This window comes from Panthera onca, chromosome B3 (assembly GCF_046562875.1).
Source record: "Panthera onca isolate mPanOnc1 chromosome B3, mPanOnc1 haplotype 2, whole genome shotgun sequence".
NCBI classification, from domain to species: Eukaryota; Metazoa; Chordata; class Mammalia; order Carnivora; family Felidae; genus Panthera; species Panthera onca.
In genome coordinates, this window is record NC_138344.1 from 67,439,279 (window position 1) to 67,464,674 (window position 25,396).

At 38.7% G+C, this 25,396-nt stretch overlaps 1 long non-coding RNA gene across 1 annotated transcript; it reads left to right on the forward strand.

Moving 5' to 3' along the window:
- Positions 1-2,696: 2,696 nt before the first annotated feature.
- On the forward strand, positions 2,697-14,623 carry LOC144616554 (uncharacterized). The gene is made up of 3 exons (XR_013555912.1): positions 2,697-2,789; positions 3,094-3,202; positions 14,528-14,623. It is a non-coding gene; the product is annotated as an uncharacterized LOC144616554 (long non-coding RNA).
- Positions 14,624-25,396: the final 10,773 nt, after the last annotated feature.

Sequence of the window (25,396 nt, forward strand, 5' to 3'; positions counted from 1 at the left end):
TTTATTCTCATCCTGGGAGGTTTTCAAAAAGATTTTGTAGAGTCTTGCTGCAGTGCCTTCCTGCAGAAGGCAAAGTGACATTTTTAATAGAAAGATAGCAGTTCTTACCATTCGCAACACTGTCAGTAGATTAACCGCATGTTGGACATATGAAGAAGAGGTTTGGGGAATTTGATGCTTCTTTGTCTTAGACTGAAGTCAACACAGGCGTGACAAGTCCACTGAATGATAATCATTGGCAAGAACGTATAAATAACTAACCATCCTCTTTCTCTAAAAGGAATGTATTTCCTTCCATGCTAGTTATGGGGGACACTGTTAATCGTAAATACTATAGGGATCTGTTATTTAATTCACACAGCTTTCAGACCACAGGAAGAATCAGTCAGAATTAAGAAATTATTTCCTGACAACTAATACGGCAGGGTGAAAGTAGTAAATTTTAAATATATGAAAAAATAGGCATTTATGGAATGTTGCTGTTTACCACACCTATACTTTTAACCAGAATGACAGCATGCAGCATGACGAGCTTAATTTTCTTTAGCACAGTACAAATTCTCTGCGTTTTTTTCTAATTACCACTTTCTACAATGCGGCTCAAATAGGAATAGACTCCCTTGGTTCAGCTCAATTTCCACAGCTTGACAGGCATTGATATCAAAATTAATTCTAAAATGAAACTTCATAAAAGGAAATCCTATTTGACAAAAGAACTATTGGGCTTGAATCACAGTTGCATTTGCATTGTGGAGTCCCATTTTTGTTCTGATTGTATATGAAATAATGCTGGAGGAGAGATTGAATACCCAGAGAGAGTTCATTTGAGGCATCCTGATGGTATCTGCCGTATGCAAGTAAAGAAGGAGATGTTTTTATGACATCTTCAGAACTTGAAGATTGAATTACAGTTTCGGTAATCATCAGCTTCACTTCTCCAGTGTCACTTTTTGATAATATATTGCATAGAAAAGACTTATGGTTCCAGTTTTATAAGCTTGCAATAAAAATATAACAACTGTTGTATTAAATTATTTAAGTTGTAAACCATTGTGAAAAAGGAGAAAAAGTTGTATCGACACAGAGCCTGAAAAACTGATTATAATGGAGAGCAACATGTATTGTGTGGATTATTCCCAAGTTTTTCCCTAGTTTAACGTATTGTAAATCTCCAAGATATCTTTCAAATCAATGTTTGGGCATGTAACGTTCTTTTATTTGTTCATTGTTTAGAACTGTTGATGGCGAGAGAAAAACAGAACTTGTACGCTTCCAGGTCACCAATTTATTTTAACAGAGTTATAGGGGCAAACAAAGTAAGAAAAAAGGTAATATAGAGAGACTTAAGATTAAAAGATGCTAACTGAAAGAAACCTAAATACTAAATGAATACATTCCTTCAGAGCAATATAGACTCTAGACATTGTCTAGTCTTTCTAGAATTTTCTTATTTTGTACTGGTTTTTATGGGCAATCAGTACGTCTACTTTCTAGCATATTACACTATTCTGTTGCTATGTATGAAAGGTAGTAGGCTAAGAGGTTTTCTCTTCTCCAGTATTCCTCCATAGGTCTCTTAGGTCTGCCCTTCCAATGCCAGACTTCCAAAACTTTTTGTCCACCCTGCCTGCTTTCCTTTGCATTTCTAGGCCCCATTTATTTCTAGGCTCCAGAGAATCTAAAAGTATTCTCTGGCTTGGTCAGGATGGTGGCATTCCATGCCTCTGCACTCACACATTCCCTCTCTGCCTAAACAATTGCTGGATATTGAAACATAGCTCAAATCAGTCACATGCATGCACACACACACACACACACACACACACCCCTCTTGGCCTCCTGGAAGCAAAAAGGGATCCCCTTGACTAAATAATCAGATTTTATTTCTCTAAAGGAAATTAAAACAAGGAAGCCACATATTTCCACCTGGTAAATCAAACCACACAGAGGATGCACAATAACTGCAGGTTAACTGATCTATTACTGTTGTTCATGACAGTAATTCTGGCACTCTTACCTCCTGCTACAGATGTTGTCTCTCTCACCTAAATTCAGCAGCAGCAAACTGGCCGTATTCTCACTTTGAGGGTGGTGATGATAATAATGATAATGATGATGATGATAATAATAATAATAATATAACCTGTATTTGCCAGGTACTTCATGTTAATTTATTTAATCCTCACATCCCAAATTAAATAAGTATTATTCTGGGGCGCCTGGGTGGGTCAGTAGGTTGAGCATCCAACTTCAGCCCAGGTCATGATCTTGTGGTTCACGAGTTCATGCCCCACGTCAGGCTCTGTGCTGACAGCTCAGAGCCTGGAGCCTGCGGCAGATTCTGTGTCTCCCCCTCTCTTTGGCCCTCCCCAGTTCATGCTGTGTCTGTCTATCTATCAAAAATAAATAAAAACATTTTTAAAATTTTTTAAAAAGAAATAAGTATTATTCTAATTCTATAGAGGAAGACACTTAAGTCTTACTCAAAATCACATAGCTAAAAAGTATCAGAATCATGATTCAAATGAAGCACATGGCATTCATGTGCTTACCAACTATACTATACCAACATGGAATGATTCAATCTCTAGGTCACTATCACCAAAGGGAAAGAGTAGGATTACAAGGAAGTGTAGCAGACCTGGTTTTCCTCTGGTTTCTACTGTTCACTCATTTGTCATACATTTGTTTTGTGCAGGTAATACGCCAGAGTCTATCCATGGTCTGAGGATATAAAGACAAATAACACGTGGTTACTGCTTTCATTATCCACTGGAAAGGAAAACCAGGTAAACAACTACAGTTCAATATGAAATTTTAACTGAAAGGTATACGAAGTACTGTGACAGCACTGGGGAAAAAATAAAGTCCAAGGAATGCTATGTTTTCACTTAACTTGTGGGCAGCCTATCCCCAGGAGAATAGTAGATCCTCTAAGGAAGAATCCAGAATAGCTTCATCTTCAACTAAGAAGTTTTGCAAAAGTGACTTCTTCCCCTTCCCTGGACTAAGAAGGAAAGCTAACTTAGCCAGATCATCTCCATCCATTTACTTGAAATCAGAGGCTCTTCTTTCTTCCTTCCACACCTACAGCTTTATGAGCCAGGAGCACTCAGATCAATTTGAAGCAACTCACGTCAGCAATCTGGAAGTGGATGGTAACTCTCTTGGGCTACTTCCCTGACATCTGGAATCCATGAAGGTACATTGCTTGGTTTAATCAGACCCTCCTACACCTCCACTTCCAACTCCACAGTAATGAGACTTGAAATTGAGTAGCCATAGACATATAGATAACTAGTAACAAAACTACCAGTTCCCTTGGCCACTCCCTAACAGGTGATTTCCATCATCAGGACATTCCACCAAGCTGGCTTCATTGCATGGACATGGCCCAGTAGTAGAGAACCACACTGTTTCCTCCACAACAGCCAAAGAGTACCATGAGCTCCCTCTGAGAATACCTCGGAAAGCACTAGATACTTCCCATTCTTTATATTATTAAGAACCATGAACTTGAGTTCATAGTACAGCCCAGATACTAGTCACTGTGTTTGGGCTTCCTAGATGTATAGTTTTATAGAAAAACCAGAAATTGAAAATGCTCTAGTAAAGAAAAGGCAAAACTTTATAAAAGATCAAGGATAGCTAAAACCCCTTTTTTTAATCCCAAGTAGCCAAAGTTCTTTCTCTTCTAACCAAAAATCCCAAGTATCTTTGTAATCAAAGTCTGTTAATTTTTTCTACCCAGACAGAACAGAAACAGGGTGTTTGGCCCCTGGCAACAAAATCTGTGGGACTACAACTAGGAAAATCTTTTTTCAAAATTTTTTTTAACATTTATTTATTTATTATTGAAAGGCAGAGAGAGTCAGAGCGTGAGCAGGGGAGGGGCAGAGGGAGACACAGAATCTGAAGCAGGCTCCAGGCTTTGAGCTGTCAGCACAGAGCCCGACGCGGGGCTCGAACTCACAAACTGCAAGATCATGACCTGAGCCGAAGTCAGACGCTTAACTGACTGAGCCACCCAGGCACCCCTATAACTAGGAAAATCTTAATAACAAGGTTGCCTGACTCATCTTGAATAAAGAAAGCTGTCAGGAGCTTCTGATAGACTGAGGGCTGCAACGTAGAGGATCTCCAAAGGGTTTCCTAGACCTAATGATAAGATCAGGTGGCCAAAGATCAGGGCATCTGTACTAGCCAGCATATCACTATGGATGCCCAGGTTGAGATGAAAAGCTTCCTAAAGACTATGAGCAGGTGAAGGATAATCATCTAACACAAGAGCTGTAGGAAACAGTATTTCTTCAGGGAAGCCAGCCTGGACCTGGAGTTTTTATGCAGTAAAAGAATGTTATAACCTGCACTACAGAAAAGACCTGAAAGGCAAACAAAGAAAGGAGATACATATATATATAATCTCTAGAAAAGAAACATTTCTACAGTTTATTCTACAAAATATATATATATGTAATAGTTTGGGACAACCAATCAGAGATCAACTGGTTAGGTTTGCAGGGAAATGTCATACAGAGATAAATATTCTATAACTGGATACAGCAGGCCTTGAAGACAGCAATTAGTATTGCTTACCATAGGAGATTATAAATATGGACTTATCTATGAATAGTAACTAGGACTGCTGATAATGTAGTAACTTTTCCCCTTACTTATACCCTCAGACTGTAAGTGATAACGTCTTTGAACATAAGGGACAATGAATCTATGCAAGAGATTTAGTTGAAAGGACTGGTTTGTTTCACACCAGCTGTCAGATAGGCCTCTCAAAACTCCTGTAAGTATTGGAAATAGTGACCTGAGGGGGAAAGGCTCATAGCCCAGGAACTGATCCCTTGAGCCATCCAGATCTCAATCCCTGACGATTTTGATTAATCCATGCTGACAAACCAGATTTGGATCAATAGAAATTATCTGTAACAAGAAACTAATTGTGTATTTAGTAAGTTTAGTGCCATTTTTGGTGGCTTCAAATTTATATGGAAAAGACCTTATTGACTTTTGAAATCAAAATTCATACCGTTTTAAGGTAATATTGCCTTGGGTTATAATAAATTACAGTGTTCTACTTTCTCTCTTGGGTAATGTATGGTCTGAAGGCATCTAATCTGTTTACTCTTAGCCTATGAATATTCTTTAATTGTTATTTATGGAGACTTCGGATCTATTTACATAATGTAAAAAGCACAGAACATGTACCTCTTATGCTACTTTCATACGCCATCCCTGTTTAAATGAAGCAGCAAATCACAGCCAATTTCAAGCCACGTTACAATCTCAGCTCAAATTATGCCATGGCTTAATAGTAAAAAGATGTCCCTAAAGTTGCATCATCTTCGGGATACAGGAGACCTCAGGTGTTAGAGAGCTACTGTGAGGCAAAGTAGATGAACCAATGAACCAGTGTTGAATTTATATTGTACTTTTCACACAGGAAGATTATCTAGGCCTTCAGTACACCTATACGTGAAGCCATGTGTGACGTCTAACTCTTTTCACTTGATTTCCTTATGGACCATTTTCCTGGAGAGGAAGATGGGAAATTTCAGCCAGCCACAAATGGACTGAGACCCGCCAGTCTCATTTCACATGGAGCAGGTGTCCCAGACAGGGTTTGACGCCAAGCCACAAAAGTGAAACAAAGAAAATGCTGTTAGGGCTAAACAGATGGCCCTTCATGGGAGCTGTGTCATCAGCTTAAACTGGGTTTGTCTTAGTATCTTAGGGGCAAGACTTGCCTCATAATTCTTTGCAATTTAATGTTATTAAAATCATCTTTTGGGGCGCCAGGGTGACTCAGTCAGTAGAGCATCTGACTCTTGACTTCAGCTCAGGTCATGATCTCACAGTTTCTGATTTCGAGCCCCACACAGGGCTCTGCACTGTCAGTGCTTGGGATCCTCTCTCTTTCGCTCTCTGGCCCTCCCCCACACTCACTCGCTCTCTCTCTCAAAATAAGTAAAGTTTAAAAAAAATCATCTTTTTAGCAGAAACTGCTAACATATCTAATAAAAGGAACTGACTAATCATTCTACCTTCATGGACAAAAAAGTTAAGAGGCCAGGGTGTGAGGTCACAGGTCTATGAGGGAACACTGCAAGGTCTGTACTTTATCAAATGCAGAAACTCCAAGAAAGCTTCACCTCTTAACCAGGTTGCTCTTTTTGAGGCCAAAAACAGAATTGCTCAAGCCATTCTCTGCCTTAAATGGATAAAAACACTTCTGAATATTCACTAGTATCCTCTAGCGTACCTGCATTTGTTATATTAAGGATTTCCAGCAGACTATTAGTGTTTGTTCTGAATAGCGGTACCACTGTACCAAGCACATGTAGGGCAAGAGGTGAAAGGGTAAAAAGCCCTTGTTTAATAGAATTTACATGCTGTGTGACTCTAAATTGTTTAGCTGCCTGATAGAATTTTTATAAAGCCTAAAATAAATATCCATAAACTTAACAGATATGCAGGAGAACTAAGAAGCTGCTGCTTGTTTTATTTCTTCAAAGGTCACACTTTTTTTCCTATGACATAACAGTAAATAGCATGATAAAATGCCGCCAATATATCATAAATTATGGAAAATAACCATTGACTTTTCAGGATAGTTTGGGGTATAAATACTTTGAGATTAATGTTATAAGTGCTTTTCAAATACAAACAAGAAATATTGCCAAACTCATAATTGTTCAAATAAATCATAAATACGATATAAATTAAAAATTAGATGGATGTTAGTCACACTTAGAAAAATGGCTCTAGAATAGTCCAATTTACTCATAAAATACATTGGGTTGAAATTATATAAATTTGAAAACCATTGACGGTGGACCCAGAACTACTATTCATAATCTGAAAATCTGTTTGATTTTGCCTCTGTATGTCTCCAGATTATAAATCGTCTGGTTCAAGGGCCCCACCTTATAAATTGAAATAATTCTTCAGCCCACTAATATATTTACCAACTATCCTGTCATTTAAAAGAAATGATGAAGTAGAAGCAACTTTAAAAAGATACAATAGCCGTATCCTAGGCCCTCTTCAGAATATTTATTCTCCAATCTAAGTCTCAATTCCTGTGTGTCATCCACATATAGCATATCTCTAGTTAAATTTTCCTTAATATCTCAAGCATTATACACCAGGAGCAAGCAGTCTATGATCCACAACCAATTCTGGGCCAGCTGCTTGTTTTTTTGTAAATAAAGTTTTATTGAAACTCACCTACACGTATTGTCTATGACCTTTTTTGCCCTACAATGATGCCGTTGAATAGTAGCAGCAGAGACCATATAACCCACAAAGCAAAAGGTATTTACTATCTGGCCCTTTACAGGGTACAAAAAAATTGTCTACCTGTTATAAACACAAAAGAGAACTTAGGACCATTTCCCCCCCAAAAATGGGGCCTCCTCACAGTTCCTACTATTTGGGGACATAACATGATATGTTCACATTCTTGGATACCCTCCATTCTAGTTACATATTACTGCATAACACAATACTCCAAAACATAATGACTTAAAACAACCACCATTGTATTATATCTCATGATTCTGCGGATCAAAAACTTGGGCAAGTCTCAACTGAGCAATTGTTCTGCTTCATGTGGCACTAATTAGAGTCACTCATTGGAATTTAACTGGCAGCTGGCTTGTCTGGAGGGCTCAGTGGTGTCAGGACCTCTCTGCATGACCACTTTGGTAGGGTGGTTGAACTTCTTACATTGCAATTCAGGGTTCCAAGGTACCAGTCTGCCAGTCTTTTCTTAAAGGCTAGTCCCACAACTGGTACAGCATCAATTCATCTACAGGCCAGCCCAGATCCAAGGGGAAAAGAAATATAACCCACCTCTCAAGGAGAGGAATGTCAGAGTTTGTGGCCACCTTTAATCTCCTACCTCCTAACTTGTTTCTTTGCCTCAAATCTTTTTCCAAACTCTGGCCAGATATTCCTAAAATACCAATTTCATTATGTCTCTTTCCTTCCCAAAAACCTCAAATGACTATCTCTTGCCTGTTTGGTTTAAACTCCTCTCCTTAGGTTTTAAAAACCTATTATGTAATAAGAATCTAACATTATTTTGTATTAGTCTCTTTGCTGATATTAGCTGGTTTTCTCTTATAAATATTCCTTCCTTCACCTACTCTGTTCTGTATTGTAGAAATTGACTCCTGCAGAGATTTTTTTTTCCCCTAGGCTTCTTGTCAGCTTCTGTCTGGACTTAGCCCATGGGAGATACTGCCAGGTGATGGGGGAGGAGAGGCAGGCAGAAAGAAGCCAGGTTTCAAGAGTTCACCTCTTCTCTCTGCTTCATGTAGATCTCTAGTACTAACTGCATTTGTATTTCTCCATTGTTCTAGCACCCACTGGCCACGCCTTCTCTAGTTCCATCCTCCACTGGGTGGTCCTGGTCTCTGAGCTCCCGAGACCCTATCTTCTCCCTTGTTCTTTCAACCCAAGTGTTATTGCAGTTACCTGAAGTTGCCAATCTTTCATTGCCACACTGTCTCCTGTTGGTCATCTCAGGTCATCACCTGTAAAATCAGTTCCTAGTTTTAAATTTTTTCTGTTAAATACCTAAAGTGGTTTCTAGTCTCCCGATCAGACCCCAAGAGATACACTCTTCAACACAAAGCATCCACTCAAGGCAGGATAATCTCCTACCTCATCTTCCACCCTCCATGTTCCTGTCACTGTGCTTTAGGCTCGGACATCTGGCCTCATTCTTCAAAGCCAGATCAAGCTCTGTCTTCCTCAGAAAGCCTTCCGATATCACTCTAGTGTTTAGTCCTCCAACTCCATCATTCCTTGGTGACTTCCAATGTGTGCATCTTCCCAGTTTGTAGTTTGTTGAGGATGCTTCTGCTGTTTCCTGGTCCCCAGAGTTCCCAGCACAATGTCAGTGCACAGTAAGCACTCAATACCTGTTGCCCCAATTAATTGGCTTTCACTTATAACTCATTTGTTGAAAATAATGTCTTATAGGTCTGACTAATTTCTATCAAAGCTAAGATAGTCTGCACTCTTGAATAGCATCCTAACTAAATTCAGGAGTGCTTTTCTGTTTAGTGCTAGTATTGCCTTTCACCAGTCTGGATGAACATGGTGGAATAGATAGAGACAAGCATTTGGGGGTGGGGGTAAGACATGGGGTATAACTCAACATCCTATATGAAGTAGATACCAAATAAATATTAAATGAAAAGGATAAGCCCATGACTGATGGATTTGTGTGGAGGAACCAATGAATGAAAATTTTAAACATGGCACAGTCCTTTGGGCCCTTTTATAAAGTACAATTAATTTTGGTATTAAAGGGCATGTATAGGGGCGCCTGGGTGGCTCAGTCGGTTGGGCGTCTGACTTCGGCTCAGGTCACGATCTCGCGGTCCATGAGTTCGAGCCCCGCGTCGGGCTCTGGGTTGATGGCTCAGAGCCTGCAGCCTGCTTCCGATTCTGTGTCTCCCTCTCTCTCTGCCCCTCCCCCGTTCATGCTCTGTCTCTGTCTCAAAAATAAATTAAAAAAAAAAACGTTAAAAAAAAAAAAAAGGGCATGTATAATTTAATTTATAGCTCTTTAAATAAAATCATATTAAAGAGGAGGAAGTGCCAAAAGAAGTAGGTATAATTAGTTAATTTAAGATTCAGCCTCTAAACTATGTCCCACATTTCTTATACCCTGAATCCATATTTTGTTTATTTTGTTCCTCTGGCTCCGTAACAGTGGTGGAAATATAAAGGGTATTCAACAAATACCTTAATTGTTTGAAACTATTTCCTTGCTATGATAGTATTCTATATGCTCTAAAGCCAAATTAAATAGATGATGTTCCTACCTTCTAGGTGCACAATCGCCTTTATGAAAGGGACTATTTTAGGCAAAACTGTTCCACCTTGGCATTCTATTTTGCCAAATAAATTACAAATGCAAGTGTGCTCTAGAATTTACTGCTTTAGGGCCAAAAAAAGTGTGTCTATTTTAGACCAGAACATGGCCCAGTTTGAGTTCTTAAGATTTGGCATGACCTAACTCAGCTTCTGGTACTCCAAGATGACATCAAAAGGAGCCCCACTGGGGCGCCTGGGTGGCTCAGTCGGTTGAGCATCCGACTTCAGCTCAGGTCATGATCTCACAGTCTGTGAGTTCGAGCCCCACGTCGGGCTCTGTGCTGACAGCTCAGAGCCTGGAGCCTGTTTCGGATTCTGTGTCTCCCCCTCTATGCCCCTTCCCCGCCATGCTCTGTCTCTCTCTGTCTCTCAAATATGAGTAAACGTTAAAAAAAAATTTAAAAAAAAAAAAAAAAAAGGAGCCCCACTTTCTCCTGCAAAAAAAGTCTAATGGTTGGCTAATTTTGAAAATGAATTTCTCCCCCACTGCTGTTCGTAACCACAGAGACAGCCATTTGAATGCTTTACAAAAAAAAAAGGCCTCAAGCCTCCTCATGTTTCACCTTTTCATTGCACTGACGATCATTTAGAGGGCAGACTTGTTCCAGACAGCTTTAATTAAACTGTACCAAGGACGCAGATAGATGTCAATGGAAATGATCCATAACATGAGGCTAAGCATGTATTTAACAGTGTTCCATCCAGTTCAATCACCTTCTAGCATTTCAGTGGCTTTATATTCATGTAGCAAAGACTGAACGTGTGTATGTGTTTTTTTTAATCCATCCCATTAGTGACCATATGCTTGGGCTTCGATGGATACGAGAACTGTCTGCAATCTGCCAGGGATTTAGGGACATCAATAATTTGTGAATAGTCATGTTGGTACTGGTCGAAGGGTTAAGTGCTCTGCACACCAGGGGCACCTCTTTTGGGATTTGAACTCTTAGTTGACTGTTAGGAACCTTATCCCCTGTGAGGTTCCTACTACATGCTGCTTGTCAGATGCATCCAGCTGTATGTAACTGGGAAGCATTATTAGCTCTGGGATTTAAAGATCTCTGTTAATACCGATAGAATGGTGTCTTTGAGTTAAAAAGCATGGAGAGTATATTGTAGCAAACTCAAAGAGGTTTTCATGTTCCATATTAAGCTTATGGTCTTTCTTTTTTCTTATTCTTTCATACATTCCTTGTGAATAGATAACACGGCATCCTTTTGAGAAAGAGTTCATAATTGAAATTTGTTCCTACAATTTGCTGGTAAATTAGATTGCATCAGCCTAAGTGGAAAGATAAATGTCTCCTTAAAATAAGAGAAATTTTGTCATGAAAAGCTTTGCTTCCCATTCCCATACCCAGAGGGTGAGAAACAGGTAATGTGAATGATTTTTGAAACTTAACTCATTTTAATGGTCTTGCATGAAGATTTCTCAAATACAGTTGCTTTAATACCGACAGCAACAGAGATCATATCAAATCTTTTGCATTATGTGCTAGCCTGTAACTTCATGTATAACTAAGCCTTGTTGGACTGGCTCACTATTGTAGCCCCTGAACTTGACACAGTGCCTCACAGACAGTATTTAATAAATATTTGTTGTATGAAAGGATGGATGGATGGATGGATGGATGGAAGAGAGCAAGGCAGAAGGGAAGGAAACACTTGGGAAAACAGTTTGTCAGCCTGACCTGCATGTAAGTAGTTGCTCTCTAATATTTTCTAGAAGCTGTCTTGGATCTGGGAGTGATGTTTAACAATAAAACATGTTTCAACAGTTTTAATGGATATGGATTTCAGAGCTAACTTACATTATTATGACCTCTTAATAATAGTAGCACTTAGTTTCTTTGTTGGGTAAACGGTAAGAATAATTATGTTGTGATGACAGATTTCCATGAGATTATGCTTTTTCTACCACATATCTAGACATGGTTTTGTTTTAATATAACTGAATACTCCCATAGTGTCTTGTGGTTTCATTAAGGAGGATAATGATTATTAAGCAAAAGTATCTTTAGTCTTTCTCTCCTTAAATATCTAACTGATCTTAAAGGTAAAGATAGTTTGTCTATTTGTAGTTGATATTCTATGTGTGTTTGTTTCCAGTAATTTCAGCCTTCTTACCCTGGAGTAGTTTTACCCATCCCTTAATTGTCCCTAGCTGATGTCTAGAAGGTCTTTTTAAACTTCTTAACTGCACAATGAGGCCTCAGTGGACACCTAGATTGTGTCTGCTTGGGAAAATGCCAAGCACTAATGAGTATTTTGTTTAATGTAATGGAAACTGAAAGTGCACGGCTTCTTCCTTGACTGATCAATGCCCACTTCTGTTGTTTGAATGTATCTATACATTCTAAATTCTAGAAGAAAGGTCACAGAGGGCAGAGCACTTAGTGTCTGCCCAGGAAGGACTTGAAGATTCAGAATTGTGTTTATATGGGGCTCAAGAGGGAGAAAGTACTTGAGTTAGCACTCAGCTCCTCTTCTCTGTTCAGATAGCCATCCTTTCTCGCAAGCCCATAATCTTAAACTTTTTCATGTTAGTTTTAAAGTTTTACATTAACTTAAAATAACAATAAGGGATTTATTTCTATGTAATTATCTTTTTATTTCATCATCGTTTTGTTATTATTAAAAAATTGGCATCTATTTACTTTATTGTTTGCCTTTTCCCAAGTTCAATCCTAATGTGTCCAACACAAATTTTGAAATAAATAATTAAAAACTATTTCTTAGTTACATTAAAAGTCAGATTTGCTGGAAAACAAAACCTTAACAATTCAGTAGGCCAATATGATCGAGTATGTTTGAGTGAAGAATAATGATTTCCACGTGGTACTAATGTTCTACACACAACTAAGTGGAAAGTGTAGAGGTTGTTTCTGAGATTTCATTGAACCATATCTGGCTGAATAGATACAGAGCTCCCTTTGGTAGTATTTGTAATTCGTAGCCTACTTGAATGTGCTAGATAATTTTCAAAAAAGTAAAGATTCCATTTAAAACTTAAAAGAGATTTACCTCTCGTCTAAAGCTTCTAGGTTTAGAAATTTCATAAAAGTTCTATCGGGATGGTAAGAAAAGATAGGATTTGAATGTGGAGAGTGGAGATAATCTAATTCCTCAACTTTGAGTGTAATGACTCACAAGCCATCGTCTTGCTTCAATCATACTATCTCATGCCTTTGGAGACTCTGGAACTATGCAAGCGTCCCCAAATTAGAGTTTATAAAAGAAACCTTGCCTGACCCTTAATAATTGTTACTTTACCGAAACACTGTAATACCTAAACTAAGTTGCTTATTACACTAAACATGAAGTCCTTTGACCCTTAAGGTTCAATATTGATCAGCCCTACTTCTGTCAATACTTGCCTCTAGTGTCAACAATTTTCAGTGTGGAAGAAATTCAGGAATGGATAGTCTTCTTAATCCACAAACACTCCAAATATTTAATTCCTATGCATTACACTTTCTGTCCAGTTAAATAATTTGCTTATTTCTTCTGTACTCCTAATTAATAATTAGAGACTGGGTATCATTGTCAGTATATCATGAAATGTCATTACAATAAGAAGTTAGCTATAAATGATCCCTATATTAAGTACAGGATTCATGTAACAATCCTAACTAATAAAATGTTACTCTAAAGGAGACTTAAAGCAAGTGCACCACAAATCAACAAAAGTGGCTGAGCTATTTTTTAATCCTGAGATCTTGTGGGGGAAAGGCTTTTAAAAGGAATATTCAAGTGCTTTGCCCTTGGATAATGTAAGAGCAGGTTCATTTTTTTTTTCTTGAGCTGTGGTATTTTTCAGATTGTCAAATGTGTATCAAAGAGTTATTCTCTTGGCAAGTTTTATGAATTTTAGTTCCGTTTTCTTGACAATTTAAAATTCAATTATCCAATTATAACTAAAGGTCATTAGTCTAATGTGGTAACTTCATGACAGTTTCAGTTACAAGAGGATTTCTTAGTTTAGAGAAGAAATTCTCCCATATGAGAAATTTTTATTGTACTTACAAGTTGAATGATACTGGAAAATATTTTTGTTTTCTTCTTGTGCTTGTATTACTTAATCAAAACATATACTTAATATTTTTTCTAATTCCATATTTGTAATATACAGTATCCCATGCTTCGTTTCTATATTAACATTATCAAATTAACAGCAAATAATAATGCTGATTTTTATCATCATTAGATTTTGTCTTAAGTATTTCTTTAGGGTTGCTTTCCTGTTGTATTTTAAATAACTTTAACCCGAACATCACTTCCAGATCTGGGGAAAGGCATTTTCATTTCAATCATATTACAAGTAGAATTTCTGCTAAGATTACAAACCAGAAAAGTTAGAGACCTAATATTTTAACATTAGTTCCATTTGGTATGATAATGGAGAACTCCTCAGGCAAAACATACCACAGAACCAGAAACAATGGATGCTTGCTGGCTGTCAGACCTGTACAAGATACGAGAGTCTTTATTCCTATCCTACCCCCGAGAAACTGACTTTGCAGTGGTAGATAAATGTATTCAACAGCTATTGATCGTGCACCTGCTGTGTACAAGGTCAACAGTGAAAATGCATCATTTTTCCGTTTTTGCATTTTAGAGTTCAAGACATTGCTGGAAGCAGAGATGGATAAGATGTTACCCACACTGGTTCTGGCCCCTGTGATGCATTTACCCTGAGGAGAAATTATCCAGGTAGGATGCTGGCTTAGCACCTAGACCACCAAACAAAGATTCTACCACTCAGCTTGAGGAGTAAGCTTTTACACTAACTGTCCTCTGCACCATTCTGATGAGATCGGCCACATTCAGGGTGGTATGGCCATAGACCTCAGCACTATTCTGAAATGTCTTTATCTTACCGGTGCAAAGCTGGCCTAAGGATCTTAATACCGAAGTTCACAGTTAGGCAATAAGACCCAAAGTAAACTTTTCTATCTAGGTATAAACATGTGTTTTGCTTCAAGGGTTCAAAAATACTTCCTATTAACACAAACTCCCTTGAACTGTTAGCTCCCTGCTACAGCTGTGTAAGTCAGATTCTTCTGAGCTACTTGCAGTGTAAATGGACTGATTTTTCTGGTTGTGGTTTACCAGTTATGTCAGCACCATCATTTCTTGTCCACCGACCAGAGAAATTGTAGCTGTAGATGAGAATGGTATCTGACATTCTATATGGCTTCCCTTATCAACTCACTTTTAGGGCCCCACATTTAGCAGAGAAAGCTCTTTTCTATATAGCAGGTTGTTATATTTATCCACCATTGTGCTAAACACCCATTTCACCCAGACCATCTCATTCAATCCTCACAGTGATCCTCAAAGTTACAAAGAGGCTCAAATGACTCAGACAGGTCATTACAAACTAAAGGAACAGCATTTGATCCAGGGTCATCTGACACCAGAGCTCTTATTGTTAATCACTTCACTTATCCTCCTTCTCTAAGAATTGTCTTTCCATAATTAAAATTAGATAACAAATGTTTAAAACTCTTTTACAAGAGTGAATTCTGAGAACTTAAAAACTAACTCTTGATCAAAATGGAAGCTTTTTATTAGTGTCCTAAAGATAGAGCTAGAGATCAGAGGCATGTATATTTACTTCTAATTTACAAGTTGGTATGTAGGAACAGAAAACATGGTGATAAAAGACTATTTCTGCCTTTTTACACATTAGGCCATTCTTCCACCATCTAATTGTTCAGATGCATATTCTGCAGTGTCCTTCAGCTTCCCCACCATAGTCAAAAGGTTCTGTACAGCTATTTGAGTATATATGATGAGGTCTATTTGGAATAAAGAGTGAATGTGATTTTTCTTTTTTCCCTGCGATATATAAGCATGAATCAATAAAGGATACTCTTGAAATTTCTCCAAGGAATGGCATGCATTTCCAATTAATCTCATAACTTGTCTTTAACTGTTTGGCTATGTTCCATAATTGGTAGGTGTTATTTTAATTCAGATACAAAAAAAGAGAGAGGGAAAGGGAGAATGGCCAGGCCAAAGAATGGGGTATACATGAGCTTTTAGACACATTCTACTCACCCAGTCAATCAATGTTTTTTGAGACCCCAATACATTTGGCTGATCTCTGTGAGTGATCACTATTGTCAGTTCTTAACAAAATCATAAAAATGACTTGCCTTATAAGATTTATCAAATTGGCGGCAAAGCTTGCTCAGGGTCCAGGACATCAGGGTTAGTGCTTACCTTTCAAGGGGGAGTGTCAGTGGAAAATCACTTAACCCTCTAGAAAAGATGGCTTTTAAGGAAAAAATTTGGTTGACAGAACGCTGGTAGACAGGGAGAAAGGAGGACTTGAAGTTTGGGTGAAGGTTCACAATGAATGCAAGAAAAACGGATCAGAGCGGAAAGTAAAGAAATGTTGAGAGAATAAAAACCAATGCATCTTCCTTCACTATTGCCTCCATGAGAGCACCCAAATCCCTTCACACAGCACTCAAGGCCCTCTACAAGCTGCTGCCAACCTTCTCCGCAAGTCTGAGAGCACTTCGCCTGTGTTTTCTGTCCCGCCATCTCACCGCGGGCTTTCTCCCAGCGACATGGAGCACTTTCACATGTGGGTGCCCTGGAATGTGCTTCCTACTCAGCCCCCACCTCATCTGCCTGGCAAAGTCTTACTCAGTTTTTGAGTCTGTATATGCCACTCTTTTTTCGTGAATACATTGTAAACTCTCCTATCCCCCACCTCCAATCACCACACCCAACGAGCAGAAGTTAATTGCCTTCTCCCTAAGTTTCTCTAGCTCTTTCATTATCTGTCATATCATGTTGCCATCTGCTGGGGATCAAAAAGCCTATCTTATTCACCTTACTATACCAAGCGCATAGTCAGCATTGAATACATTTTTATTGACATGTGTTGCTTTTGGGTGTCCAGACTGGCTTCCACTTCCCAGCTCCTCCGTGATACCCCCCTTAATAATAATGATGATAACTAGCATTTTTAAAGTACTCCATAAATCACCAAGCACTTTCAAACCCGTGTTCTAAATACCGCAGACTTGGTGCCTTAAATAGCAGAAATTTGTTTTCTTACAGTTCTGGAGGCTAGGAATCCAAGATCAAGTTGTCAGCAGGTAGGTTTCTTCTGAGGTCTCTCTCCATGGCTTGCAGATGGCCACCTTCTCACCTCCTCACAGAACGGCCCCTCAGTCTGGGTTGTCTGGGTCCTAATCTCCTCTTTTTATAAATGCACCAGTCATACTGGATTAAGGCCCACCCATATGACTCCATTTTGCCTTAATTATCTCTTTAAAGGCGCTATCTCCAAATCTAGTCAAATTCTAAGGTACTGGAGGTTAAGACTTCAGCATATGAAAGGGGAATTGGGGCAGGCGGTGGGGGACACAATTCGCCCAGACCAATATCCATTATTTCATTTATTCCCTCCAGCACTAGCTATAGCCACGTCTCCCTCTGCACCATTTTCATGGTGAGCTCTTCTGTGCCTCACTTAACTCCTTCAGTGCTTCCCCAGTCTAGCCCTAAGTCTCTTTATTATGGAAAGGGCCTTTGTTCCTTAATAAGTGAATAAAAACAGTACTTTGAAATTCTAGGGTTTCTTACAGAGTTTCAATTGTCAAAAACCCAGTGCTAATGTCAGTATAGGAAGAAAATAGAAAAACTGCCTCCTTTCTAGCACTGAGAAGACAGGAAAACAATGTAATACGTTTCTTTGGGTTTTGTAGTTATTAAAAATCTGACTAAAGGACTTAAAGTTGTGTGTATTAGCCACTTCAATGAACAAATGCTGGCCTAGTTAAGAAGGGAGTCAAGTGATTGCTACCTACAATATCAGCCTACCTTCTGACCCAGGGAAACACCCACCACAAGAATGTTCCTTTCATAGGAAGAAAAGTGCTTCTTTTCAAAGGGGTCTTAATCCCAGGCCAAAGTTGGGAGCATTGTGTGTTCTACAGTGTATTGACTAAGAGCCTCTTGAGAACTCTGCAGATTTCCCTTGCTTCCATGTTAGTCAGGGGTGAACAGGGAATTCTTAGGCGGTACGAAGACATCGTGTTTTGCAGGTCTTAGCCATTTCTGTCTCCTCCCTCATAAATCACTCTCACACTGTGCCCAGAAAAAAAGCAGTCACGTGCAGCCCAATGCATTTCAGCACTGCATCTGAGCTCCAGGTGGAAGACACAGTGCATGTGACGTTGACCATGACCTGGATGTGGAGCTGGTCCAAACTCAGACCTACCTGTCTCAAAAGGGGAGTCACTATCTCTGTCCTCTTTTCATTCATGTGTTGAAAATTGGGGAAATAATGCAGAGGTTCAAGACATGGTCATAAGAAAACTCCTCTCCAGTCAAGAAGTACCTCCCTTCCTTTTACAAGGTAGAAAAATGTGAAGTCATCCCTGTGAGAAAAATGGTTTTTGAAATGTTTTTGGGAGGGTGAGAGGCTGCCGTTTCTCCTCTTCCTAAGTCACTGGTTCTTTTTGTCTCTCCTCTCTTCTCCCTTTCACGTCCTCAGGCTTTTAACAGAAACATTTTATATCCATATAGTGATGTGACTTATGTGTGTAAATAGATGCAAATAGCTATTAAATGTTCGGGAAGTAGCATAACCATCTTTTTACACAATTTGTGCTGGTGAGTGTTTCTCATTATAATTTCCCCTATCCCCTGCCGAAAAGCACTTCCCAGAGATCTTTGTGGCAATATATGTACCCAGATTATGATTTCAAGAAACCCAGGACACTGTATGGAGGAGAATGTCTTTAAGATTTGAATGTTTTAAAAAATCATTTTAGAGAGAGGGCGAGCAGGGAAGAGGGCAGAAGGAGAGAGAGAGAGAGAGAGAGAGAGAGAGAGAGAGAGAGAGAGAGGGAGAGAGAGAGAGAGAGAGAGAGAGAGAGAGAGAGAGAGAGAATATTAAGCAGGCTCCATGCTCAGTGCAGAGCCCAACACAGGGTTTGTTCCCATGACCCTGGGATCATGACCTGAGCCCAAATCATGAGTCAGACACTCAACCAACTGAGCAACACAGGTGCCCCTAAGATTTGAAATTTAAGAAATTTTTTGTCATTAGGTGATCAATATTTAACTAGCAAGGTTTTGATTTTAGGATACACAAATATATATTTGATTTTTGTTTCTAGAATATTTTTAAGAATATACGTAGGCTAATTTTATTCTGTTTCCTTGACTTTATTAACCATGCCCTCTTGCCAGAAGAATTTAGGATTTAGTGATTGTGTCAAAATTAGTCTATGCTGATGAGTATTTCAACACCCAAAACACAAAGGTGTGTTAGAAGACCCTGTCAGTGCACAAGGAAAATTGTAAGCAGTTATGGGAAAACGAGCATTTTTCAAATGAGCCTTGATTTCCCTCTTCCTTATGCACATCAGGCTATGAAAATACCTCTTAATATTTTTCCTCCGTATCTGTGTCATGTATGTGTACGTCTGCCTACTAGGTCTTGTCCTCTCTCCCCTCTCTCTCAAGGGCTCTCCCTGTTCTTCCTCTAATTGTTGGGCAGTGGGACAGAAAGATGGATCTGCTAAGTGAGTAGAGCTTGCAGAGAGCAGAAACAGATTTACTAACTTTGATGATGGCTTCTACTGAGTCCTTACCATACACATGGCTGAGTTGCCATAAAGCTAGCTAAGCCAATCGCCCTTAATAGGTTAAAAGATGACATCGAGAAATTTTAAGCAGGAATGATTTCATTCTCTCCTCGCACCAGTTATATGGTTAGCTGGTTCATGCACTGATTTGTTATACCACATAGGGCTGGCTCACAGTCCCTGGCAGATTTCTGAAGTTTTGATGGAGTCAGAAACTGACTGTCTCCTGGGAATGTGTAAAGAAAGGAGGTTGGAGCTCTTCTCCTTCAAGGACACTGTCTTCAATCCATTTGATCTCCTACCCGTGCACAATAGTCTAGTCTATCAAAATACAGTGATTGAACAAAATTTGATTTCACATAATGAATGCATTGATTTAATAAAGGGTTTGTAGTACATGGTATTATAGTTCCCTAAATGAACACTGAAATCCTAAAATGAGAAAACTTATCATTGGTCCCAGTTAAATCATAGCCACTTCTTTTAACCTGCATACCCTAATAAGATACTAACCCATTTGATACTTTAAAAAAAAATCTGTTATCTTATATAAGTGCTTAACATTTTCCAGCTATTTTAAAGCCACCTGTTTTTCCTATCATAAGTACATCTGGCATCAGGCAAACAGATTATAGCCATGGACAACTGACTAATTTATGATGTTTTTATATTTTCATATTTTTGGCAGACTAATCCAGTTTGATATATTAACCCAGCTTTCAGAGATGAATCTTGAAATCTTGCACTCTTGCAACCCTTTTACTTTGTTCTCTTCCAAACTCTAGAATATTTTTTCCATGTCCTAAAATTTAATTAGAAAACAGACAGGGAGAGCAAACTGAATCCTTATGTTCTGCCCATCTAGTGCCCTATCTAGCTGGCTTCCTAGAAGAAATTATGTATCTGTCTACCCAGTGTTAGTTGTGAAAGATCTTTGTACTTTTGATCATTCTCTCTTCCTAAGTTCATTGGGCACACTGGCACTTGTGTTTGTATCCTAGTTTGACAACTGCATTTTTGCCTACATGTAATGGGAGTTTGGTAGGTCAAACAAAGTAGAAGAATCAGTTGCCTGTCTTTGCAAAAAAAAAAAAAAAAAATTTGAAGTTTTGAGCAACAGGGAATGGAGGCAAGACTATTTTCTGTAGTTAGAGAAGCCAAGTCCACTCAGCTTCTCAGAGCATCTTTTTGATTCGACATCCCCTAATGGGTCATCCCTTGGCTATTTATGGGTAATTTTAACTGCTGGGTTGAATATGCCATATTCCTCCTTTAAATATCTACCCAAGGCCCCAAAGTAATGGATGTGTTTTTAATAAATCTAACATATAAAGCATCCATCAGACATACTTCAAAACAGAGAAACTATCAGAACACCCTGAAAGATTCATTAGAACATTTTTATTTTTTGCAGACACTGTCACCAAGTTAAATAAATGTGTGTCAACTCAAAACTGAGATGAGAAATGGCAGAGTGTTTTATGGATCGAGAGTCAAGAAGATAAGAACTCTAGTCTTATCTCTATTGCTGACTTGTTTAATGACTGTAGTATGTTTATCACTTATTCCTAACCACTCTTCCCTCTGGCCAAAAACCAGAACAAATGTCTACAGAGGATTTTGAGCTCCTAATAGAATAGCTCTCAGTAAGTTCAGCTGAAGTAATAAAGCCTTCCATCTATAAGCATAAAGTTAGCTTGCCAGCCCAGTTCCACCATTACTTGGTACTTGACTCTGAGTTAACCCCTACTGAAGAGTATTAGGAGGCCTGTTGTTATTGTACATAATACTACAATGAACATCTTTTAACAAATTGATGTGTTTGTGCATTTATATGTTTATGTCTGTAGGGAGAATTCCTAAAAGTGAACTTCTTCACTCTAAGGTTAGGTAAATTTAAAATGTTCATGTGTGTTAAAAAATAATAATTAAATAAAATTAAATAAAAATAAATAAATAAAATATTCATGTATATTGCTAACTCGCCCCTCAAAAAAGTCATACCAAATTTGTACTCCCAAATACATGTACGTTCCTATTTCCTCACACCCTTGCTCACACTATTCACTGACAATCTTAACTTTTTAGTCATTAGCAGTATCAAAAGTCAAAGAGAGAATTTCACTGTAATTTGCACTTCTTTGAGTAAATATGTGCATCTTTTCATATTTTAGTAGTCTCATTAGTTCATGCATACCCCATTCCCAATTTCCTAGTGTGTATTTGGTGTTTGTCTTTTTGCTTTGTGATGCTCTTGGTAGATTAATGTCTTTGTAAAAACAGAAAAGTTTGGAAGAAATTCTAGTTAATTTCATTCATGAAAGATACTTATAAATTTGAAAACTTTATGGTGATCAGCATTCCTACCTGAAAAAGCGCAAGACCTCCCCAGGTATGAGCAGTGAGAGGCCCTAGCTGTGTATCACCTGCATTATTACCATACTCATCTTTGAAATAATCCATATTACATGTAAAACAAAATGCAGAGAAGTCCAAGATGTGATCTCTACCCTTAAGTAAGACGGGAAAGCTCATCTTCAGTAAGAGTAGTTAAAGGATATAAAGAATATTGCTTCAAAGAAAACACATACTTGAATAGACAGAGAAAGATTCAAAAGTACAAGAGTGAGAATTAAATGTGAGGAAACAATATGTAGACAAGGGTGAATAGAAGAGAGGTTTGGATGAGGGGACAGGGGGAAAGTTCACATATGGAAAGATAGGTTGGAGTCAAATTATTGAAGGCCTTGGCTACCTGGTTTATGCCTGGATTTTATGCCATAGGAGCAAGTGAAATTTTTGACACCAGTATGAGATAATGAAAATAATTTTTAGAAAGATCATTGTGACCTGTGAATAATGAATGAACGAATGAATAATTAATTAATTAATAGAAATTGTCACATTGGAAGAGAGGATGACAACCATATTAATACTTTCTGTGGGAGAGAATCAACTAGTTTAAAGGAAAAGTGGTTAGCATTTTCGTCAATTTATAATGCATAAAACAGCTATAGAACTAATGCTACCTAATGTTACCTAAGAAAAGAAAACTGATCCAAACCCAGAATTCTCTGTGTGTAGATTGAACATTCCAATGCAGTGCCTTTTTCTAAATCTGTGATTCAGCTTTCGTACCCCTCCACTCGCTCATTCTGATGATGGTAAGCCTTTCCCTGTTGGGTCTGGAATTCATACCAGCTTTCTCACAGACCAAGAAATTCCAAACATGCTATTGTCATTACACCTCATCAGTCATCCTAAGGAATGGCTTTATTTATTCTTGTGATTTGGAGAAATGAGGTGATGGTAGAAAGGGCTCAGAATAATGGAAGGAAGGTGTTGGCTTCACAGAAGCAGCAATTCCTTTCTTACTTCGTTTCCTTTACATGTTCCTAAAGGTTAGGTAATTGAGCTGAGCCCCCTGCACTATTACTGCACTGCAGTATCCGTTCAATAAACATTTATTGAGCACCTACAATAAATGTCAGGTACTGTGTAAAGTACTGGGAACAGCATTTAAAATATAGACCCAGTCCTTCCTCCAAGAGGCTTACAGACTGGCGGGAAGCATATAAACAAGTTCACATTCTACTGTGCTCTTCACACAGGACAAGGGGTTGGACTCTTCCCTTGAAATGTTCTACATGTAACGACCCTACAGTACCCCGTCTCCAGTTCACTTCATGTTGTCCTCCACTTACATTCCTTTGTGTACTAGGTATAGAATCCATTTCTGAGGGGTATAAGAGGATAAAAGGAATTCAAACAACATATATCTGGTAAACTTGCTGCAAAATGCCAGATGCGATAGTGGTTATGGAGATCACCAAACAGTCCAACGTGAAACCAATCCATGGAATTGGAGAGATGCAGTAAATGCATTTGCAAAGGTAAACTTCCTAATGTGGGTAATAAGTATTAAATAGATGGCACAGATAGTAAGTGCTGTGGGAACTTAGAAAACGAGGCATAACTTCCAGAAGAGGTGAGCTTTGCACTCTGTCCTGAGGGATGGATCTAACTGGAACAGGTAGAGGAGACCAGAGGTGTCTTGTGGAAGCCTGATTAGTGGTGTGGCTCTTTCAGTTCCCAAGGACAGAAGGCCAGTACAACTGACTCATGCAGAAGGAGTGGTCATGGGGCTTCCACATGGCTGGAGTCATGGGGTTCTATGATTTGAATTAGTTTGTCTCCCCCTCTTGGCTCTGCTTTCCTCCGCACTGGCTTTTGTCTCAGACTGACTGACTCCACCTAGTTGCTGCCAGGTTTATAGTAGTCCATTAACCACTCAACACAAAAGACAATGGTTGGGTCTCATCACAGTGGCTTCCTCCATGAGCTCATTTTTTCGTCCTACACGTACAGAGGGGTAATGGTCTTACCCACTTCTCTTCTCTAATAGTTACAAACAAACTCCTATGATTTACTCTGATTGGACCCACTTATATTAGTTTCCCATCCTTGAGTCAATCCTGGTAGCAAGGAGACTGGACTTAACTGATTGGCCAGGTCTGGATTATGTCTCCAGCTTTGGAACAGAAGCAAGTGGGGATAGCACCATCTGAGCCATATCAAAACAAGATTAGGGAAGAGAGGTGGCTCCCCAGAGAAAAAAAAAACTGTAATGCTGTCACCAGAAAAATAATAATAATCACCATCACTTATGATAAAGAATTTACAGCAAGTACTAAAAACTTACTCCCTGGGTACTAGTCTAAACAACTTTCATATAGTATTTATTTATTCCTCCTAACATCCTGTGAAGAAAGTAATCTTATCCCCATTTTTAGGTGAGGAAACTAAGGCATGGAGATGTACAGAAATTTATCTCATGGCTAGTAAATGTCACACCAGGGAGTTGAACCCAGGCTATCAGATTGCAGAGTTCATGGTCTTACCCACTATATTTTACTAAAATTGACTTCCTTACACACAGAAATCTAGCTAATGCTCAGACTCAGAAATGAGCAAGTGCATCTGAAGAAAGGTGAGAAGACCAGCAATCCAGAAAGATGGTAATTTTGGTCTTTTCTCACAGCTATGGTAACAATATCCAGAAAGCTTGTAGGCAGTGCTATCCTCACCAAGAGGTCAAGTTCTGACCAGACCCAAGCAACCATCAACTGAACGTCCAAGGGGAATGAAATGATCACTACAGAAAATTGAATTATGCCCCAGAAGCTACCCCAGCCCAATCCACTCGGCAACTTGTAGTTCACACTTTTACACAATTTACCAAGCACTGATTTCATATCTATATGTGATTCAAATTCCCTCTCTCTCTCTCTCTTTTTCTCTCTCCTGCTTTGAAACAGTATTCACAGGGCATATATAGATCTTAGTTAAAACTAACAATGCATTTAAAAACACACACAAAATCAAACAGTTGCCATTTTGGCATTGAGAAATAGCAGAGCCGGGCTTGAGTCTGTTTACCATGCATTTCCTGATGCAAAGCAAAAGCAAGCACAGTTGAGAAAACACCACAAAGCATTATATGGCGACAGCTTGTGTACTTCAGAAGAGAAATGGATACATTAGGAAAAGTTTTTCTCCCTTTGATGTAGAATATGTGCTCTTTTTTTGTATTAAAATGGGAGTTAACTTTAAATAAATAAAATTCAGCCTGTAGGCTTCAGAAAACTAATGTTGTATTTTGACAATGTCATTTCTCTGATCCTTGGAAGCATTATGGGAGTTAACTTGGGCCTTCGTCATGATTTTCCTTTATGGCATGGAGAGCACATTATTTTTTCATCTCTGTGTTATTGATTTCCCCTCACTTCCTCCCACATTTTCTCTTTGCCAGCTGTTACCTCTGCCCCTTCTGCTGCCCCACTCACTGACTCATGCGAAGGAGT